Below are 12,771 nucleotides of genomic sequence, written 5' to 3'. Positions count from 1 at the left end.
ATTTTGCGTCCCAATCTTGGGGGAAATATAGGGGGGGGGATGATGATGATGATGATGATGATGGATCAATGCCCACATTTCCACCCACTGCTGTTCCTTCAGTATGCATATTCAGGTAATTTTTCTCATCTGGGTCTGTCCTTTCCTTGCAATATTGCAAGGCCATGCTGCCAAGGGCATTTGATGATTGAGCACAGATGGTAGAGATTTTTTTGCTCAGGGTATGAAAGATAGTGCAGTTAAAGCAAAATCTTCTCCAGTGACCCCATCAGCAACTCTATACCCTATTTTTCCATAGATATAGAAAACTGTATCCCAGAAGCATTGTGTATGGCAATGCCTGTTTCCCACTTTCTTAGTACAATGTGGGGTCAGACTATCAGGGAACCGGGGAATTAGCTCAAATGGTAGAGCGCTTGCTTTGCATGCAAGAGGTAGTGGGATCAATGCCCACATTCTCCAGCCAAACTTTTATTATTTTCTTTTTGCTATCCATCGAGCGAAAGCTCCTTAGGCCATTTTCTTAGTGACATGTTGGGTATGCCTCTTTCTATGAATGTTATAAGGTAGCAACACTATGGGCTCGTTCCCTCTATTATTTAAAGTGATTTGCTGATCGGATTATATGTCCCTCATTCCCACGTGAAGCCAGTTATGAACTGACTGCATTCAGTTTCAATCACGATGAAGTGAGGCAAATGCAAAAGAACCACTCTTTCTGAAAAAAGGATTATTTGGCAGTTCTTTTTAAAAGAATCGATTCCGAAGCATGTTCATCACTGTACATGGAGGGAAGGGACTAATGGCCGAGGGGGCTGGCAGAGGGGTGTTTAACATACCACCTCAATTTTGGGGGGAAATCCTCCCAAATGGTGTGCTGGACACACTCAGGGAGGAGCATGGATTGCTGTGGGGAAGCCATACCACCAGCCTCAGCCTTTTTCTCTGGCAGGAAGCCCAACTCCCTCCCAGGTCTGTCCTCCTCCTTTCCCAGGATCGGTCCTACATTTCCATTTGGGCAGGACTAAGAAGGTTGCATCACTGATGACACGTAGATGATTGACATGCATTTTGAAGTGGCACAAATCTAGTGGGAATGACAATCATGCCAAAAAAAAAAAGACTCAAATACATGAAATAATGGGAAGAGTAAACGACACTTCGACTGGAATCAATTCACTGATCTGGAGCGAAAGAGAATCACAAACTGGTTTAAATGTAAGTGGGAATGAGCCCTCTGAAGCTGGGGAGTTAGTTCAGATGGTTGAACACACACTTTTCATGTGACTGGTAACAAAATACACCTGCATGCCTCCTAAACTCATTTCCTTAGGCATATCTTAGATCTGCTCCTTTCTATAAATATTATGGGATAGTAACACAATGCAGCCATTGAGTTAGCTCAAGTAGTAAAGTACTAACTTTACATGAGGGAGGTAGTAGGATTGATGTTCACATTCTCCAGCCAAGTCTCTATTCCCATTATTTCCATGCATACAAAAAACCTCCTTCAGGTCAGTGTTTTGCTATATATAGAATAAGACATCTCCCTGTGATTTCTTCTTTAACAACATGATGTGGCAGTTAAAAAGCCAATGCAATTCTCCTTTGGTCCAAACTCACCTGGAATATTGTGTCCAGTTCTGGGCACCACAATTCAAGAAGGATGTTGACAAGCTGGAGGATGTCCAGCGAAGGGTGAACACAATGGTGAAAGGTCTGGAAACCAGGCCCTGTGAGGGGTGGCTCCTTAGCCAGGAGAAGAGAAGGTTAAGAGGTGACATGATAACCATGTTTAAACATTTGAAAAGGTGTCATCTGCTTCCCATCAAGAGATTATTGGACCAATTCCTAGATTCTCCATTTATGCCTCTGGAACTCCTATGACTTATGGGTTTGGCCCAGTAGCTGGAGGAACCCTAAAAAAGAGGCTGCTCATACTAGATGAGTTCAGGAAGAGAGGGAGAACTAGAGAGGAGAGGAGCTGCTATTCCCAGAGATATGAATTAGGAAATTTTAACCTTGAATAAGGTAGTAGAATTTTGAATTACACATTTAGGAAGGAACAACATTTTCTTATAGTGGAATTTCTATTATGTATTTACACCTACTTTTTATTGTTTATTAAAGGCTTTTCGGTTGAATTCCAAGGCTGTTATAATGCTGTGCAGCATATGTAGAAGTGTCCTATAATCTAGCGCTTCACTGGCACCTCATAGATTGCATAAAACTTTTGGGAGAGTTGATATGTCTTCAACTTCTATATCATCTGTTGTATTGTTCAGAAAAAATGGGACTGAAATTGTGATTGTATTTGCAATATTCATTTATAATTGCTCCATAGAACTCAGAAAGATACTGGAGGTTATATCTAAATATCTTGGTAGCCTGACTAGGTTGGTATCCCCACAATCCCACTCATTCTTTCTCAGGATGAGGTAAGAGAATAGATAAGACAATGCATAGAGGAATTAGCTCAAGTGCTAGAGAGCTTGCTTTGCCTACAAGAGAACTGATGCTTGTATTCCCCTGCCATTCTTTTCCTTTCTTCCTTTTGCTATGTGAATATATGTGCCTTCAAGTTGCCTGTCATTCTGTCAACTTATGGCAACCCCATGAATTTCACAGAGTTTTCTTAGGCAAGGAAGACTCAGAAGTGGTTTTACCAGTTCCTTCCTCTGAAATATAGCCTACAACACCTGGCATTCCTTTGCAGTCTCCCATAAAAGTATTATCCAGGGCTAACCCTGCTTAATTTCCAAGATCAGACATCATCAAGCAATATTGTAATTTCTAGTGAGTAATATTTGTCTTCTCATTATATGGCCAAAGTACAACAATCTTAGTTTAATCATCTTGGCTTCTAGGGAGAGTTCAGGCTTGATTTCCTCTAGGATTTGTGTATTTCTTTTTTGCAGTCTCTGGCATCCATAGAACTCTCTTCCAAAACATCTTTCAAATGAGTTGATTCTCTTCTTTTCTTCACTGTCCAGCTTTCACAATCATACATAGTCACGACCTATATGTGTATGTGACTTCAAGTCACCTGTCGACCTATGGAGATCCTATTAATTTCATTGGGTTTTCTAAGCAAGGGATGCTTGGAGGTGGTTCTGCTAATTTCCTCCTCCTTTTGCTATGCATACAGTTAAATGTCCTCAGTGGGATGTCTTTGGTCTGCTCCTTTCTATATGAATGTTGCAGGATAGCAACAGCATACACCTGAGGAATTAGTTCAAATGGTAAAGTGCAGTCTCCCCTGTACTTTGTTCCAACCAAACTATGCAGAAATGTGCTAATTTTTAACTGGAAGAATGTCAGTAGAAACGCCATACAGAAATAGAAATAGCAGAACTGATATGTTTCCACAAACTGCAGTCCATTAACAGTGGGCTGAACAGAGATAATGGTTTACTGGCACACTACACACATTCTAACACTAGCTATCCCCTCAGCCTTATGTGGGATCTTTTAGCCAGTTCATCACATTTCCTTTCTGTTTCCCAGAAAGGAGTTTATCACACGGGAGGCAAAGTGCCCAAATCCTATGGATAAACAGAGTTTAAATCCCATGAATATCTCGCAAAAGCGGGTTCGTTTTCAGACACATCGGGTTAATTCAGCATTATCCCAACATTATCTCATGCATAAAGTGGCAAAATCACACTGCTTTTTACTTTCTGGAAAATCCCAAAAGTAAAAAGCTGTGCGATCTTGCCACTTTATTCATGGGTTAATGACAGAATAATGTAGAATTAGCCTGATGTTGTATGAAAATAATCCTGCTTTAGCAGGATATTTTCAGATTTAAGCCCCATTTATCCACAGAATTTGGGTGCTTCCCTCCCATGTGATAAACTTGTGTATTCCAGTACTCATTCATATGGTTATTTACTCACCTTGGCTTTAGGCAACATCCTTTCTCCTGTCTTTGTCCCCCAATGGCCATTGTTAAAACTGAACTTGTGACCTTATGTCCATACCCACAAAGTTTTGCATTTCTACTGACATGCTCATACATAGCCTGCTTGTAGAGGTCTGTCCCTGGACTCTCCACCCGATGCATTTGAGGAAGTAGACTCAAGTCTACACAAACCCATGCTAAAGTTTCTTTTTAAGTGGGTTTGGGCCACTCACATTATTTCAGACTAATCTTACCTCACAGGGTTGTTGAAAAGGTACAGTGATAGTGTGTGTGTGTGTGTGTGTGTGTGTGTGTGTGTGTGTGTTGGAAAAAAGAAAGAAAATTATGTATGCAGCCCTAAATTTGTGTTTTACTGTTATTTCTGAAAAGAAAGTTTTTTTAAAAACCCCGTTTTTAAAAAATGTCATGAAGGTATCTATTGTAGTGTGGGTTCAAACAGGAACAATCTATGATCATGTGTATTGGGAGCAGCTTAAGCTGGGATCCTTTCTTAGAGAATTAAGTAAGAATCTAGAACACAGCATGCCTTTGTTTTCATCACTGAAATGTTGGGAGGTATGAGAAATCAGCACACTTTGGCAGCCTACTGGATGTTACATATGGCAAATTTCATGTAGAGATAATGAGCCTCGCCCTTGTTAATGAACATTTTAGTAAATATTGACTCTGTTGTCATGGGTAGAACTGTGACTCATCTTGTAGTGACTGTGGATGTGACTGGGAAGAAACCAAACCTCATGAATACAGGAGTAGACCATTGCAGCCTGAGATCAGATTCAGTTCTTCTTTGACTTCTCCCTCCACAGTTTCTGGTGACTGGATGGGCACTGCCCAACACAAATGCAGGCAGGTGGCTCATAGTAATCAGCTGGTGGCATGGGATGTACCCTGGAAAAGGCAGATACCATTATCAAGTTGGAAAGATGATCTATGACAACTCAACATAACTTCAGCACAACATGTTGAGTGACACCTGGCTGGAAACAGTACATGTGGAAGATATCTAAGAGTCTTACTTGATCACAAGCTGAACATGAAGAAACAGTGTGATGTGAAATCTTTTTAAAAAACTCAGATTCTAGTCTGCATCAATAAGAGTATAGTGTCTTGATTGAGAGAAGTAATACTGTTAGCCTTCCGTATCCAGAGATTCTTTATCTACAGATTCAACCATCCATGATTTTAAAATATTCTAAACAGAATTAAAATTCCCCCATGCAAACCTTGATTTAGATCGTTTGTATAAGGAACACTGTATTACTACACCATTGTATTTAATGGGAACATCCATAGATTTTGATATCTACTAGGATGGGGTGGTGGTCTTGGAACCAAACCACAGCAGATACCAAGGGCCCACTGTAGTACCACCCCATTCTGTTTTGGTCAGACCTCATCTAAAATAATTTGTCCATTTCTGGGCACCACGATTTATGACAAGTATTGACAAGCTGGAGCATGTCCAGAGAAGGGCAACCAAAAATGGTGAAAGATCTGAAAATCATGCCTCATGAGGAGTAGATTAAGGAACTGTTTAGCCTGGAGAGAAAAAAGATTAAGAGATAAGATGGTGGTGATGTTTAAATTTTTGAAAAGGTGTCATATTGAAAATGGAATCAGGTAGTTTTCTATTGCTCAAGAGGCTAGGGCATGTGTCAGGTTCTCTGTTAGGTCAGTTCCCTTCTTGCAAATTAGACAACTCCAGGACTTTGTCAAACAAGACAGATTAATTGAAAAAAAGGAAAAAAGAATATAGCAGGCACTCTGTGACTTGTATTGATGGATCTAACATTGCAGTTCAAACCATAAGCATTTATACAGTTCATTTAGGTTCCCACCTCCAAATTCTAACAATAGCCACTATTGGTCAATTTATTTCAAAAGTTCCCGCACAGTCAACTTTCTCGCCAGAATGTTGTTTATAGTAGTATTTCACAATTAATTAAACTTATATATTTAGCTATATTACATATCACAGTCTAGCATTAATCCTCTCATTAACTTCATTAAACAATTAACAACCTTCATTAAACCATCCCCCCATCATATAGGTTTATCACACATCACTATTGGCACAATTGGCTTCTCTTAATATATTCAATTATACATTTCATCCATTTATTCAAAAGGCACTTCTAATACAGGTTTGTTCTAGTACATTATCATCATTGGTTTTATAACAATCAGACAAAACAAATAACATTCTTATAACATTTATATAATATCCAAACCACCCCCCCCCAAAAAAAACCCAACTAATTGGTGACACAGTGATTAAATGCCTGTACTGCAGCTACTCACTCAAAACCATAAGGTTGCAAGTTCAATACCAGCGAAAGGGTTCAAGCTCAACTCAGGCTTGCATCCTTCTGAGGTCGCTAAAATGAGTACCCAGATTGTGGGGGTAATTAGCTTACAGTTGTAAACTGCTTAGACACTGTTAGTTCAGTATGAAGCGGAATATAAATGAAGCTGTTTGAAACAATAGATCATGGCAGCAGAATCCATAGCACTCATCAAATAACTCAGCAAACTAATCCTTAACCATAACAGTCTATGTCCCACCTATATTATAATCATCTATCCATAAATCTTACCTATTAATAAACTCTTTCCATAGTCCATCACCCATGGCTTGACATAAAACAGTCCTGACCAGGCCAGTTGTCCCAGAGTTGTTCTAAGGCCAACCATATCCAACATTTCCTTTGACTCTTCCATTCAGCCTTTGGCTGCAATGTCCATCAATAAAATCACAGTATAACACAAACTTTGATCAAACAAAATCCAAACATCCCCCCCCCCCCCCGGGTTCTATAACATGGCAGGATCAATAGGAGTTAGTGTATCCTGACAACATGGAGTAATGGATTCAAACTACTGGAAAAGAGATTCCTCCTATGTTCCTGAGGGTAAGAGCTGTTTTGACAGTCCGTCAGAGTGTGGTGGACTCTCTGTCTTTGGGAGTCCAAAACATTGGAGGTTTTTAAACAGAGACAGGATGGCCATCTGTCGCGGGTGCTTTAATGGTGTCTTCCTGCATAGTAGAGGGTTGGACTGGATGGCCCTTGGGGTGTCTTCCAACCCTATGATTCTATGAATAGGTAAGATTACACTGTGTGTGGTAAAATGCAATCAGGAAATAACAATTTAAAATGAAGGTGGAGCTGTCTGCATTACAGGGATGAAGAAATATTATTTATTGCTGCTGTGTTTAAGCTGCTTATCCCCAGAAGTTTCTGGCCTGTTCCAATAACGCTAATTACTTTCCTGAGGCATGGAGTTCCCTTCTAACCCTGGTTATGGGTTTCGGTATTTGAAATACATCCTTTGAATTCAAACTTCTAAACCAAATCCAAACAGCCTGACTTCTAAAATGTTGGAAGGTTTTAAATTATTTGTGAAACCATGGTTCTTTTAATTAATTGCATCAAAGGAAAATTTGCAAAAGAAATTTCCATCAGTGGAAGGAACATTAAACTCTTGTTTGCTACCATTGAAATTTGCATTCTACATTCCTTAAGGCTGGAAGCCTGTCTATTTCACTTATATCGCTCTGTCAAAAGTTATGTATGCCAATACAGAGTGAGTCTCCTTTATCCAGAATTCCAAAAGACTCCAAAAAGCTTTTTTCATAGGAGTCTGAGATAGAGATCTCTTTGCTTTCTGGTGGTTCAGTGTACATAAACTTTGTTTTATGCACAAAATGATTTCAAATATGGCGTAAAATGAATTTTGTGTTTAGACCTGGGTCCCATCTCTAAGGTATCTCATTATGTACACATATGCAAATACAGGTATTCCAAAATAAAAATTTAAAAATCTGAAATCCAAAGCACTTTTGGCCCTAAGCATTTTAGATCAGCAAGATCTTAAAAAAAAAGGAGGTGGCAGCCATAACCCAGCATTAAATGGTGGAATATACAGGATGTGAGCTCAAAAGTCAAGCATTCCAAAACCTGGTACAGATGGCCAAATTGTCTCACATTTAATTCTTATCACATTTTGTTTTGTGTGGTGGTGATTAAATCTTGTTTTTCTATCGTAGTGTAAAGAAATTTGAAATTTTGTATAAATTCTATTTTTTTGAAAAATGAACTGAAATATAACTCTTATCCATCCTTACCTTCAGTCCTGCGAAATATCCCAGTTTAAAGACAGTATCTCTGTTTTGATTGTCAAGTAGGGCTATAATGGAAACTCACATTTTTTTTAATCATTATCAAGAAAGAGTGTTTCAGTCCATTGAAACAGCCCACCTAGAAAATAGTCAACCTTTGAGATTTTTCATAATACAGAGCTTTTTCCCTTTCCTTTTCCTTTTCTTTTTTCTTTTGCTTAAAAAGGGGGAGGGGTCTGCAAAACAAACAAAACCCAAACCCTTGGGGTTTCTGATTCTTAAAAAAGTGAGATTTACAAAACATTATAATTTGGTCACAGGACACAGTGCAAAATCCACTTTTTTCTGTGGACAAATTTTAATATCAGTGTAGCAAATTTTTGGCAACCTTTTGTTTGTGAAAAATTCATTTGTCCAAAATAATTTTTCACAAAAAAGTTCTAAAGTTTGAAAAGTCATCAATAATGTGCCAAGAGTTCCACCCAGCAGAAACAACTCTCTTCCCCTTGAAATTTCTCAATCTTTCACACAAGAATGAAGTAAGAATTTACATTCCATCCATCAAAAACCATCCTTCCGCCATGTAAAATGGTGTCCCTTTGAGTGGCACATTTGCAGCAAATGTGTCCTCCAAGCAAGGGACCCCCATCTAAGCAGGAGACAGCCATCTGCTGTTTGTTCAGACATTACACAGAACGTCAGGGAAAAACTGGGAAATGATAGAATATATATGGCAGTGATCTTCAAAATGAAGCACGGAGCACTATCAGGATTCAGATCTCATCTGCACTGCAGAAATAATGCAGTTTGACACCACTTTAACTGGCATGACGCAATGCTATGGAATTTTGGGATCTGTAGTCTAGTGAGCTATTTAGCCTTCTCTGTTGGAAAGCTCTGCTACCACAACAAATAACAAATCCTAGGCTTTCATAGCACTGAGCCATGGTAGTTAAAACCTAGTCAAACTGCATTATTTCTGCAGTGCAGATGAGGCATTGGTGCGCTTGATACCAGCTCTTCCTGAATGACCCTGGGAAACAGATTGGTATGAAGAAATATGTCCATTCAAGGCATGAGGGTGTGCTGATTACACCCATGAAGAAAACAAATGAACAAACGTGCCTGTGTTTTCCTTTGTGAAATTAACGGAAGGCATGATGTGCCAAAGACATGCTGTCAGTGAACATAAACGTCATGGTTTCTCCCTGACCCTCCATGGATAGGAGGTTGCCTCTTGGGAAAAATAATCTCTTTCACTCACATATACACAGGGTGTGGATAGTGTAGTATGCATGCAGAAGATTATAAGAGTTTTGTAACCTGTAACCTGTAGAGTGTCACACCAAGTTCCTGTAAACTCCCATGTTTATTAGGATGGGGGTGGATAAGGGAGGACCCCAGGCATGGGAGCCACATGGGATGATCTGCATGTTGGAACAGACCCCGGGCCCTTTCAGACTACACAATTTTAATACTATGATTCAACTGTCGCTGCCAACTTCCTATGGAATTCTGGAGTTTGTAGCTTGGTAAGGAACTAGGGCTGTCTGTTTGAGAATTCTAAATACCCCTCCCTCAACTGCAAATTCCAAGAGTCCACATAATGTTGCTATGGCAGTTACCACAGACTAATAGTGTTATAACTATGTCTTGTAAAAGGACCCACTTTCTATCACATATCTGAGCTCACTATATGTCAATGTGTGTAGTGTTAGGAAGGATCGAATTAAGGGAATTTTAATTAGCCGAGAGGTGGCCCTAACAACACCACGTGCCGGAATCGGGTCCCAATAGTGTATACCAGAGGTCGCCAGCAAGCCCCAAGAGGAAGAGACGCTGATACCAACTAGGTCCAATTAAAACGGTAACGTTTATTAAAGCAGAGGGAAAACCACACAGCAAAAGGGGAACACACACACACACACACACACACATTCAATGCTACAGCAGAGGAGGGATGAGTTCGGGAGATAGGTTTGAGAAATAGAGGCACAACTAGGGAATACTACTTTAGAAGCATTCTCCGGAAAGTCTGATGAAGCTTGGTTGGACAGTGAATCATGGCTGCAGGAGCGGGGGAAGAGGGCAGCGGGAGCTAGGATCAGAGTTCAACCTGGTGTGGACCAGCTTGCAAAACTAGCACTAGCACAAGGAGCGTCCAGAAACCCATGGTTCTTATAGGGCGAAACGTATCCGGAGGCTATGGGACTTGCTAGACAAAGGTGCTGATTGCTTGGGCTTTGTTAAGCCAAGAGTAAGCAATGTGTTTCACAATGCATTTAGGTCTGGACACAATTCGGAGGGGCATCCGACTTGATTATTGAGTAATTAAGCTGATCACTGGCCCATCAGGTGAGAAGCCAAATCTATTGTCTTACTTGGGCAAGCAGTGGCGATTCTGTTTTGGCAACTCCCAAACATCCTATGGAAAATTTCCAACTCCATCTCTTCCTAGGGCTCTGCCTTTGCAAGGTGAGTTGCCTACGTGGTCTCCTCGCCTTTGGGTTAATGGCTGGTCCTTTATGAAGTCAGTCAGGGGTCATAGCACAGACAGCATGTGCCCAAAATTTTATTAAAACCAAACTTGGTAACAGTAGGCAAATCAAATCTTGGCAAAACATGACAGTAATTGCAGGGTATATTTAAAAAGTAACTTGAAATTTAGTGCTAGAGAAGAGTCCTGCAGATATCATGGCCTGCTAAAAAGACAAATGAATGGGTCCTAGAACAAATCAAGCCTATACTCTCACGATAAGTGAAGATGACTAAAGTGAGGCAGTTATACTTTGAACATATCATGAGAGGATGTGACCCCTGGGAAAAGATGATAATGCTTGGTAAAGTGGAAAGCAATAGGGAAAAGGGGATTCCACATTACAGGTGGATTTAGTCAAACAAAGCAGCCACAGCCCTGAGTTTGCAAGACCTGAGCAGGGCAACTGATGACCAGAGTTCTTAGAGGTCTCTCACTCATAGAGGCACACAAGTTGAAGTTGACTTGATGGCAAATATCAGCAACAAATATGTGTAAGGCAAGTGTGTGTATGTACACTGGGGGGACATGGCACAAACATGCATGTCATACATTATTATATAGTCATCCACATAATTCTACTACAATAATAAAATTATCTATGACTATGAGGGATCAGAAAATCTGCCAATTTTGATTTAAGAGTCAAGCACTCAGAACCCTGATCCTGGAAGGATGAATCTGCATTTTCATTTCTTTGCATGTATGTATTTAAAAAAAAAAAAAAACACACACACACACACCTAAGTTTGTCTCTCATGAATATGATGGTCTGAAGGGGATTTTTTTTAGGTTCTGACACTGAACCCAGAACTGGGAACTTTCTACTACACTATGATGCTATCTTGGTTATTGGGAACTGGGTACTCCGATCCTAACACAGATAGCATACACTTACTGAGGATTCTAGGAGTGGTGGTCCTTTTAAAAAACAGTTTCATTCATGGCTCCCGTTTTTTGTGTGTTTTGTTTAATGTGGATCATGGTGGAAAAGAAATGGCAACTGCTCTTGACCTGAAAAAAATGGCAGAGAATACAAGGAGAAAAATCTGCAAAATCTCTTTCTCCCCTTCCTATATGGGTAGGAGAGAACAAGGTGGAAAAAATTAAGACATTTTCACAGAAAATGCATTTTGAGATACTTAATTCCACCTCCACTTAGCACTTCATACTTGGACATCCCACCCATGTCCAAGGGATATAGAAGATTTTGTGTTCCCTGAGAAGACCAAATGAATCTTAGGGCAAGGGGTGTCTTCCCCAAATGCCTCTTGCAGGGGAAAAAAATCTACATTCAATTAATAAAAAATATTCTATGCAGGTTTAAAAAATATGAGCCAGCTTAGTGTAGTGGTTTGATCATTGGATTTTGACTCTGGTGATCAAGGTTTGAGTCTCCACTTGGCCATGAAAACCCACTGAGTGACCTTGGGCAAGTCATGCATTTTCAGCACTAGAAAACCCTGTGATACGTTTGCCTTAGGATCACATACGTCAGAAATGATTTGAAGGCACACAACAAACAAACAAAAAATAAATAAATAAACTTCAATGTCAATGTATCTAATTGTGATGGGGTTTTGTGCCTTTTCAGTCAAGGTATAGAAAATGGATGAACTATTTCAGTATCTTAATCCACTTTAAAATTGTATTTTTGTCTTATTGTCAGGAGTAACCCTGCTTTTGCATGTTCTTTAACTTTCCTCAATAGTTGTTCTGAGTCTTTTCTATCTTTTGCTCATTACCATATTATTTTTTCATGCCACACTGCTGATATTTCTTTGTTTTCATGCCACCTTCCTCTGATTCTAATCCCACCTTAAATATGATACATTTTGCCTATAAAGTACACAGGTAGAGTAATCAAATGCAGTTTTGACTCACACCTTGAATGAGGAAACCCATTTGTTTCTCCATATTCTGGCCTCTTGTCATGCATATAAATCTCACATCTTCAGAAATATTCCACAGACACACCCATACATTGTCCAGGCCTATGTGAGACCATCTCCACCGCATTGTTACCATAAATATGGATTGGTGCCCTAAATGATTGGCACATTGTAGTCTATCATCAGGGATATTTTTAGAATTCAATCCAAAGAAAGGGAAGGAGAGTTCCTTAACCCATACATAGTTCTTTTATGTGCACTTTTAGAGGTGCTCATTGCTCACAGAACTCTGATGATC

At 39.7% G+C, this 12,771-nt stretch overlaps 1 protein-coding gene and 1 non-coding gene across 2 annotated transcripts in view; both read left to right on the top strand.

Moving 5' to 3' along the window:
- Nucleotides 1–12,771, top strand: part of LOC149321024 (lymphocyte antigen 6 complex locus protein G6c-like) — a 34,798-nt gene that overhangs the window by 3,249 nt on the left and 18,778 nt on the right. The gene's annotated exons all lie outside the window — the stretch shown is intronic.
- On the top strand, nt 390–462 carry TRNAA-UGC (transfer RNA alanine (anticodon UGC)). Its single transcript has one exon. It is a non-coding gene; the product is annotated as a tRNA-Ala (tRNA).

Source organism: Sceloporus occidentalis, unplaced genomic scaffold (genome assembly GCF_023333645.1).
Source record: "Sceloporus occidentalis isolate IW3139 unplaced genomic scaffold, rSceOcc1.0.p SCAF_1, whole genome shotgun sequence".
NCBI classification, from domain to species: Eukaryota; Metazoa; Chordata; class Lepidosauria; order Squamata; family Phrynosomatidae; genus Sceloporus; species Sceloporus occidentalis.
This window is presented reverse-complemented; position numbering and strand designations above follow the sequence as displayed.